At 41.3% G+C, this 11,014-nt stretch overlaps 1 pseudogene; it reads left to right on the forward strand.

Moving 5' to 3' along the window:
- The first annotated feature begins 2,929 nt into the window (after positions 1–2,929).
- The window catches only part of LOC112068639 (zinc finger CCHC domain-containing protein 2-like), a 127,696-nt pseudogene continuing 119,611 nt past the window's right edge, over positions 2,930–11,014 (forward strand).

The raw sequence follows: 11,014 nt of genomic DNA on the forward strand, positions 1-11,014 counted from the left end.
AAAAACTCCTTATGGAACAGCGGGGACTGTGAAGCAACACAAACATTGGCATAGACACATGCATACACACACACACACACACACACACGATAACATACGCACTATACATACACATGGATTTTGTACTGTAGATATGTGGTAGTGGTGGAGTAGGGGCCTGAGGGCACACAGTGTGTTGTGAATGTACTGTAATGTTTTAAAAATGTTATAAACTGCCTTAATTTTGCTGGACCCCAGGAAGAGTAGCTTCTGCATTGACAGGAACTAATAGGGATCCATAATAAATACAAATACAAATATTTATGTAAATAAGGTAATTCAGTTTTTATTTTTAATAAATTTGCACAAATATCTAAAAACTTGTTTTCACTTTGTTGTTATGGGGGTATTGTGTGTAGATTAATATTTGTCATATTTTTTTTTGCCATTTCAGAATAAGGCTGTAACGTAACAAAATGTMGAAAAAGTCAAGGGGTCTGAATACTTTCCAAATGCACTGTATATCATGTTTTATTGTCACACATCGGATAGGTGCAGTGTAACGTGTTGTTTTACAGGGTCAGCCATAGTAGTCTGGCGCCCCTGGAGCAAATTAGGATTAAGGGCCTTGCTCAAGGGACATCGAGAGATTTTTCACCTCTCGGGTATTCAAACCAGTGACCTTTTCAGTTACTGACCGTTAGGCTACCTTCAAGTGTCAACCTGATTGCCTAGTCCATTTTAGAATAAAAATGTAACGTAACAAAATGTGGAAAAAGTCAAGGGGTCTGAAAACTTTCCGAATGCACTGTATATCACAGGRAGACGGTGGCACCTTAATTGGGGAGAATGGGCTCATAGTAATGGCTGGAATGGAATAAATTGAATTGTATCGAAGACATGATTTCCATGTGTTTGATTCCATTCAATCCATTCCATTCAATCCATTCCAGCCATTATTATGAGCCATCCAGCAGCCTCCTTCAATATACTTAAATAATAATGCCCGAGGGGCTCTGGTATATTGGTCATATACCACAAAACCCRGAGTTGCCTTATTGCTATTATAAACTGGTTACCAACTAAATTAGAGTAGTAAAAATAAATGTTTTGTCATCCCCGTGGTATACGGTCTGATAATCAGTGCTCGAAACACCCAGTTAATTTCTTTATTTATATATCTAAATACACAGTGCATGAAAAGCCTTTTTAGAGTTTTAATGTATACTGAACAAAAATATAAACACAACATGCATCAACTTTTTAAGATTTTATTGAGTTACAGTTCATATAAGGAAATGTGTCAATTGTAATGAATTCATTAGGCATTAATCTATGGATTTCACATGACTAGGAATACAGATATGCATCTGTTGGTCACATATACCTTAAAATAATGGGCCTCAGAATGAGCCTCAAGATATTGTCACGGTATCTCTGTGCATTCAAATTGCAATTGTGTTCTTTGTCCGTAGCTTATGCCTGCCCATACCATAACCCTACAGCCACCATGGGGCACCCTGTTCACAACGTTGACATCAGTAAACCGCTCGCCCACACAACACCTTACACGTGTTCTTCGGTTGTGATGGCGGTTGGACGTACTGCCAAATTCTCTAAAACAACGTTGGAGGCGACTTATGGTTGAGAAATTAACATTACATTCTCCGGCAACAGCTCTAGCGGACATTCCTGCAAACAGCATGGCAATTGCACGCTCCCTCAAAACTTGAGACATCTATAACATTGTGTTGTGTGACAAAACTACACAAACCTGAGTGGCCTTTTACTGTCCCCGGCACAAGGTGCACCTGTGTGATGATAATGTTGTTTAATCAGCTTCTTGATATGCCACACCTGTCAGGTGGATGGATTATCTTGGCAAAGGACAAATGCTCACTAACAGGGATGTAAACAAAAAAATGTAGCACTAAATTTGAGAGAAATAATCATTTTGTGAGTATGGAACATTTCTGGGACGTTTTATTTCAGCTCATGAAACATGGGACCAACACTTTACATGTTGCGTTTTATATTTTTGTTCAGTGTAGMTTATGTTTTACCACAACGATACCCATCAAATCAAATTTGATTTCGTTTCTAAAAACAAAACTTTTTGTTTTTAATTTGATTAAGTTATGCTACACAAATCCTTGGGGGTTTGGGTTCRGTGGTCATCGCTATACTCTTCATGTCAGTTGAAAGAGCATACTTAACCAGCTCATTTTGTCAATAAATTTACCAAAGTAAAATGTCACTTGATCCATTCTACAATAGGCTATTACTGCTATGAAGGGAAATCAATGTAGACCTTCCACCTGTCTTTATATAAACGCTACCTAGAAAACTCTTAAGATCAGAGGAGGCTGGTGGGAGGAGCTATAGGAGGACAGGAGGACTACTTATGCAATGTTGTTTGTAAGCCACTAGGGGACAGTGTTGTCTAAAGGATTCCTCATCTCTCGCTTGGCCCATAGGAACAATAATTATAACACAGTAATAAGACCACTATCATGTAAAGTGTTAGAACAACACAGGATTTACATGCATAGATGTCTAAATCAAGAGATCACATATTTTAATACACACATCATTTTTACTTCTGCATTAGGCCTAAGCATTTTGAAGGGATACATGAAACTGAATTACTACTGCAATAAATTGAGCAATGAATACTATGAAATCACATAATATAGGCTTGCCATTTCATACATCACATAATATAGGCTTGCCATTTCATAAGATCCTACATATTCGACATTAAACACATGTAAAATGTACCACTCTACAAATTGTACTTCTACCTACATTGTAGATAAATAAATGATGAGCTCAAGTTGTTATGACACTTTTATTAAACAAACTACCACTCAGCTAAAATTCAGGACCCAGTACGCTCCTACGGAAAGGGGAGGGGTTTATGAATGATTGACAGGTCACCAGAGTGCCGTCTACAGTGGAGGAGAAATTAAAACTAAAGCTTGTCGCCGAGAGTCTCTCTGACTATTACTGAAAAATTGATTTGCTTCTGTTGATTCTGCATTACACAGCAGTTAGACAATCAAAGGATGTAGCTATATTTAACAGTAATTTACGCCTTGAAGCCTTTCCACTCGAGCCGATAATGCTTAAAACGAAGCTGCCCATGAGAACCGCCGAGGCAGGAGATGATACGGCCGAGGAACAGCCGGATCTCCATATTCCCAGATCGGTCTCTCCCACGATCTCGGACAGGCTCGAAGATTCATCCAGACACCCAGGATATCCATCCCAATTGGACAAAGAGACCGTTTTCGAGTGGTTTGGTTTGCATCTAAATCCTGCCAAGCGGATCGAGTTCATGTGCGGACTGCTGCATATGTGCCAGCCGCTCGAACTCCGGTTTTTGGGCTCCTGTCTGGAAGACTTGGCACGGAAAGATTACCAAATTCTACGGGATGTCGAGATCAGGGCGAACTGTCCGAATGATTTGGGCATTTTATCTGATGTTATCGACCCGGTCGTGCGCTCCAGACTGCTGGTCTGCTTGTCCCTTCTGCGATCTGACAGCAGGGAGTGTGCGGGAATACTATTTCGGATATTGAGCCATATGGATCCCGCCTTGTTCTACAAAAACTATCCCGGTTACTCTGTTTCTCCCTGCAGGGACCCGCTCCATCCTTCATGTGTGGACGGGAAAGCGTTCAGGAGAACAGAACATATTTGCGGGCGTCCAATGGAGGCAGCGGTCGGACCCTTGGAGCAGTTGGCGCTGCTTTTTACTATGGCCTCATTGCACCCAGCGTTCCCTTTTCATCAAAGAGAAACCCTTCTAGTGCAGCTGGACAAAATCGAACTTGCCACAGAGGATAGACAGCAGAATCAGTACAGAATAAACGCCCAGGTAACATTGATTAATAGTTGGCTAGTTTGTTAGCTAGCTAGCTGACTAACTTTCAAGAGTTTTGGACCCGTGCTCTGACGCCGCTAGCTAGTTATTGTTAAGGTAGCTAGCTAGCATTGAAGTTTGCATATTATATCTAGCTGGCTACCAGTTAGCTGGCAAAGAGTACGGTAAATTAGACAGCCAGTTAGCTCACTAGATATAACGATTTATTAGCTCGCTAACGTTAGCTAGCTAGTTTGGCCATTTAGCCAAAGAACGGTACTGTAGCTAGCCAACATCAGGTTAGCTAACGTGTTAGCTACACTGAACAAAAATAAAACGCAACAATTTCAAAGATGTTACTGGGTTACAGTTGATAGAAGGAAATCAGTCAATTGAAATAAATGAATCTGGTCCTAATCTGTGGATTTCACATGACTGGGCAGGAGCATAGGTCCGCCCACTGGGGAGCCAGGCCCAACCAATCAGAATTATCCCCCCCACAAAAGGGTTAGAGTTATTACAGACATAAATACTCCTCAGCACCCCCCCCCCCACCACCACATCAGACGATCCAGCAGGTGAAGGAGCCAGATGTGGAGGTCCTGGGCTGGTGTGGTTACACGTGGTCTGTGGTTGTGAGGCAGGTTGGGTGTACTGCAAGATTCTCTAAAACGAAGTTGGCAACAGCTCTGTTGGACATTCCTGCAGTCGGCATGCCAATTGCACGTCCCCTCAAAACATGAGACATCTATGGCAATTGTGTTGTGTGACAAAACTGCACCTTTTATTATCCCCAGCACAAGGTGTACCTGTGTAATGAGCATGCTGTTTAATCAGCTTCTTGATATGCCACACCTGTTAGGTGAATGGATTATCCTGGCAAAGAAGACATTTCTGGGATTTTTTATTTCAGTTCATGAAAAATGGGACCAACACTTTACATGTTGCGTTTTGATTTTTGTTCAGTATATATAGTCAACGTAGCTCGGTAGACTACTGTAGRTAGCTAGCTAACGTTAGCTAGTTAACTTGGTGATGAACGCTAGGCGTGTAGCTAGGAAAATTTAGCTAGCTAGCTAACGTAGGCAAGTTGTGAATCTCTTCATGCTATGTGACTAAGTACAGTCTTGTCCATATTCATCCATCTCTTAATGTTCCTGYTGTTTTAAAACCAAAAATCTGCTAGGTTGCGAGACCAACGTGTATGCAAGAAGTCATTTCGTGCTCTGGCGTTTGACAGCTGGGAGAAGCAAACGGGAAAGTTAGGAATAGGCATTGCCCTTTGACAACACAGCTACAAAAAAAGATTTACCTTTTCTCAGATTCTCTTGCGTTGTGTTAGAGCATATGCTTTAGTAAAGGTAAAGGTTTGCAAACTAGATACACTGGCATATAGTGAAACGACAAAATAGTAGATACGATAAGCTGCAGCTAAAATCTAGGCTAAGTGCATCATGTTTTTCATTCATGAGAGTATGAGAGAAATTGGAGTAGGCCTGACTATAACAACAAACACACAGCCAGTTTATGCTTTCCTTTCAAAATAACAGTGTTGCTTACAATCTTGGATGCGTTTCAGTTGCTCTATTGCCCTGAATATAAATCCATCTGCCACATAACCTCAGGGAAAATAAAGTTGTTGTCATAAGCAAATAAGTGGTTTTGCATGATAACTCTGCCCGTGTTTGGGGAGAGTGGGGGGGTATTTACACAACTGGGAAAGTTATTGCCTTGAATCTGTTCACCGATTTTCCCGAATTGTGAGACTTACAAAATTCCATTGGCTCATTTTGACAATGTAGATTAGGTTATCCCAATGTTTTACAAAAAGGCTAAAATAGTATGGCTAGTTCTCAACGGTTGACATTTGACAGATGGGGGAAGATGCCGTATTTGCAGATTTAATCAGCTTTTGCACCAAGGATTAACAACAAACACCAAGGATTAACAACAAACACCAAGGATAAACATCCTCCTCTGACTCATATAGCCTACCTCATTCAAAACAGTAAGAACTTATTTTTGATCTGTGCTCATGTGGCAATTAAAAAATGAAATCACTACATGTCAAATCAAATTTTATTTGTCACATACACATGGTTAGCAGATGTTAATGCGAGTGTAGCGAAATGCTTGTGCTTCTAGTTACGACAATGCAAGGTATAGTAACCAACAAGTAATCTAACCTAACAATTCCACAACTACTACCTTCTACACACAAGTGTAAAGGGATAAAGAATATGTACATAAAGATATATGATGAGTGATGGTACAGAACGGCATAGGCAAGATGCAGTAGATGGTATAGAGTACAGTATATACATATGAGATGAATAATGTAGGGTATATAAAACATAAAGTGGCATAGTTTAAAGTGGCTAGTGATACATGTATTACATAAAGATGGCAAGATGCAGTAGATGATATAGAGCTACAGTATATACATATACATATGAGATGAGTAATGTAGGGTATGTAAACATTATATTAAGTGGCATTGTTTAAAGTGGCTAGTGATACATTTTTACATAATTTCCATCAATTCCCATTATTAAAGTGGCTGGAGTTGAGTCAGTATGTTGGCAGTATGTTGGCAGTATGTTGGCAGCGGCCACTAAATGTTAGTGGTGGCTGTTTAACAGTTTAACATGTGTTTAACTGTTTAACATGTGAGGACAGAGTCCAGGCTTTATTTACAGCCTACTATGAGTTTAGTAGACATGTCATTCACTGTGTTGAAATGGACATAAAGCTGGATCACTCCCCATGCCACTGTTTGAAAGAACACCACCTCACATACCCTATTTTTTTGTGGCTTTAAAAATGCAATATGTACATTTTTTGCAATATGTACCAAATTCACATAGAAATGTGATCTATAGATCTGTCATTCTCCATGAAAGCAAGTCTAAGAAGCGCTATTAATATACTATGTGCGTTATTTCTATGCTTCCCATTCTTAAATTGCATTTTCTTTATTTTCGTATTTTACTTTCTCTCTAGATATGGCAAAACTCCACTAAAGAGGTCTCTAACTTAGCCACATCAGCCTCTATTAGGGATGTGACTGGCCTCYTCGTGAAACAGACTTCCCTAAAACGTCCTGGGGGAAGTTTATAGCAGAAGAATAGCTAAATAGGGGTGGGAACCCGGTGTAAATCAGTGACGCCTCTCAACACGTCAAATCAATCAAATACCTTGCTTGGGTGGAGCACCAACAGTGCTCAGTTGATTAGTAGGTGCAACAGTGCATGAGGATGGCCGAGAAATCGCAGATTATAACAACAAGAGTTTCTAAACCCAGAGGCACAACATCCCGAGACTTCCGGGAACGCTTGCGAAACAGACCAGGCAGGGGTTTGGGGTTCGAGAAGTCAACATGCACACTAATCATTTGATTATGAAACGGATTATGGCAGAAGGTCGAATATGGCATTAGTCATGTTAACACCTTACTCTGCTTATCTTAATCGGCGTACGGTCCTAATCGAAGTAAGCCTATGCCAATTATAACAGCTGGTTTTCTGAGGAATCTTTTTAATTATTATGACCTGTAAATCCTCAGAGTTATTAGATCTGCGCATGTGCGAGCTTCCTTGTTTTGTGCGAGTTCTGAAAAAACAAAAAGGCATTTTAGAAAAAGTTTTTCCCATATATAACGTTATATGTCCGAACTTAAATAGGCATCATAAAAATAACATGGTTGCTGTGGTAGAATGTTTATTTTGATTGGCAATTTTCTGCATCTATCAAAGTACCATCAGGTAGCCTGATTTCAGATGTGTCCATGTAAACATGATTATTAGATAAATCTTTCTTCTTCTTGCATAGCATGTAAACGTTTAAATCAAACTATTACATTATTCGGACTATTCACAAAAATCGTATTATTCTGTGCATGTAACCGTACTCAATGAGATGTGAAAAAATCTTTCTTTAGTTGTWAATTMTTTTGAAAAACTAATGGCACAACCTCGATTTGAGCCAATGTCTTAATAAGTAGCTGAACATGTTATTACTCCAACCTTGTAAAAGTMACAAACTGACACGTTTTTAATTATWAAAAAAAACAAACGAATGAGTGCCTTTGATTTGATGGCCTGCACATGCTCAGTTCAGTTCGAGTTGACCGTTAGACCCCATGACGTGTTTCTAGGCGTGAATTTAGCTAGCCAACATCGCCATGACATCGCCTACAAGTGTGATAGGGGATTTCTATTGGATAAGCAGTTTTAGCCTTATCTTCATACCAGTGACAGTCGATGCCGTTTAAGATTAGGGAGGACGATTGTTTTTTTGTTTTTTTATTATGAACATGGCCTTATTTCTGTTACAGCATATTAGATGACTGTCATTCATATTCCATTCACCCAGTTCAATGTAACAGAGGATAGGTTATAGGGTACTGTCATTCATATTCCATTCACCCAGTTCAAATGTAACAGTGATAGTTTAGGATACTGTCATTCATATTCCATTCACCCAGTTTCAATGTTTTTTAAATTTTATTTCACACTTTATTTAACCAGGTAGGCTAGTGAGAACAAGTTCTCATTTGCAACTGCGACCTGGCCAAGATAAAAGCATAGCAGTGTGAACAGACAACACAGAGTTACACATGGAGTAAACAATAAACAAGTAATAACATGGTAGAAACAAAAAGAGAATCTATACAATGTGTGCAAACGGCATGAGGTAGGCAATAAATCGAATAATTACAATTTAGCAGATTAACACTGGAGTGATAAATCATCAGTGATCATGTGCAAGAGGAGTACTTGGTGTGCAAAAGAGCAGAAAGTAAATAAATAAAGCACCATATGTGGGGGTGAGGTAGGTAAATTGGGTGGGTAGTTTACAGATGGACTATGTACAGCTGCAGCGATCGGTTAGCTGCTCGGATAAGCAGATTTTTAAAGTTGTTGTGAGGGAGATAAAAGTCTCCAACTTCAGAGATTTTTGCAATTCGTTGTATCAGTCGCAGGCAGCAGAGAACTGGAAGGAAAGGCGTCCAAATGAGGTTTTGGCTTTTAGGGATGATCAGTGAGTACACCTGCTGAGGGCGTGCTGCGGTGGGTGTAGCCATCGTGACCAGTGAAACTGAGATCAAGGCGGCACTATTACCTAGGCATGCACTTGGTAGATGACTGGGAGCCAGTGGGTCTGAACGACGAACATGTAGCGAGGGCAGCGACTAGGGCATACAGGTCGCAGTGGTGGGTCGTATAAGGTGCTTTAGTAACAAACGAATGGCACTGTGATAAACTGCATCCAGTGTTGCTGAGTAGTGTATTTGGAAGCTATTTTGTAGATGACATCGCCGAAGTCGAGGATCGGTAGGATAGTCAGTTTTTAACTAGGGTAAGTTTGGCGGCGTGTGAGTGAGGAGGCTTTGTTGCGGAATAGAAAGCCGATTTTGATTTGATTTGGATTGGAGATGTTTGATATGAGTCTGGAGAGAGTTTGCATCTAGCCAGACACCTAGGTACTTATAGATGCCACATATTCTAGGTCAGAACCCGCTAGGTGGTGATGCTAGGCGGGCGATGCGGGTGCAGGCATGCGAACGGTTGAAAAGCTGGCATTTGGTGTTTACTAGCGTTTAGAGCAGTTGGAGGCCACGGAAGGAGTGTTGTATGGCATTGAAGCTCGTTTGGAGGTTAGATAGCACAGTGTCCAAGCGGAAGGGCCGGAAGTATATGAATAGGTGTCGTCTGCGTAGAGGTGATCAGGGATCGCCGCAGCAAGAGCAACATCATATTGATGTATACAGAGAAAAGAGTCGGCCGAGGAATTGAACCCTGTGGTACCCCATAAGACTGCCAGAGGACCGGACAACACTGCCCTCCGATTTGAACATGAACTCGTTGCAAAGTAGTTGGTGACCAGGCAAGGCAGTCATTAGAAAAACGAGGCTAACTGAGTCTGCCGCGATAAGAATATGGTGATTGACAGAGTCGAAAGCCTTGGCCAGGTCGATGAAGACGGCTGCCACGTAATGTCTTTTATCGATGGCGGTTATGATATCGTTTAGTACCTTGAAGCGTGGCTGAGGTGCACCCGTGACCGGCTCGGAAACGATTGCACAGCGGGAAAGGTTCGGTGGGTTCGAGAATGGTCAGTGATCTGTTGTTGACTTGGCTTTCGAAGACCTTAGAATAGGCAGCGGCAGGATGGACATATAGGTCTGTAACAGTTTGGGTCCAGGGTGTCTTTCCCCTTTGAAGAGGGGGATGACCGCGCAGCTTTCCAATCTTGGGGATCTCAGATGATACGAAGGAGAGTTGAACAGGCTGGTAATAGGGGGTGCGACAATGGCGGCGGACAGTTTTCAGAAATAGGGGGTCAGATTGTCAAGCCCAGCTGATTTGTATGGGTCCAGGTTTTCCAGCTCTTTCAGAACATCTGCTATCTGGATATGGGTAAAGGAGAATGGGGAGGCTTGGGCGAGTAGCAGCGGGGCGGGCGGGGGGTGTTGGCCAAGTTGGAGTCGCCAGGAGGAAGGCATGGCCAGCCATTGAGAAATGTTTGTTGAAGTTTTTCGATTATCACGGACTTATCAGTGGTGACCGTGTTACCTAGCCTCAGTGCAGTGGGCAGCTGGAGGAGGTGCCTCTTGTTTTCCATGGACTTTACAGTATCCCAAGAACTTTTTGGAGTTAGAGTTAACAGTGATAGGTTTAGGATACTGTCAAATTCAGTATATTCCATTCACCAGTTTCAATGTAACAGTGATACGTTTGGGTAACTATTCATATTCACCCAGTTCAATGTAACAGTGATAGGTTTAGGATACTGTCATTCATATTCCATTCACCTAGTTCAATGTAACAGTGACAGGTTTAGGATACTACATGATACTCTAATGTTCCCTATACCCATCCAGCCACTTCTATGTAATGAAATGATAAATAAATAACAATAAGATAGCAACCAAGTCAAGTGGCGCTGGTAGACTATCTCTCTCCCTGTCCCTGCTCCCCCTCGTCACTCACGTGGCTGCTACTCTGCGTCAACCCTCTCGCTCTCCCTCATGCATTAAAGCTCCCTCATGCATTAAAGCTCTCTCATTCATTAAAGCTCCCTCATGCATTAAAGCTCCATTATTCATTAAAGCTCCCTCGTGCATTAAATCTCCATTATTCATTAAAGCTCCCTCTTGCATTA

The sequence above is a fragment of the Salvelinus sp. IW2-2015 genome, unplaced genomic scaffold (assembly GCF_002910315.2).
Source record: "Salvelinus sp. IW2-2015 unplaced genomic scaffold, ASM291031v2 Un_scaffold629, whole genome shotgun sequence".
In the NCBI taxonomy this organism is placed as follows: domain Eukaryota; kingdom Metazoa; phylum Chordata; class Actinopteri; order Salmoniformes; family Salmonidae; genus Salvelinus; species Salvelinus sp. IW2-2015.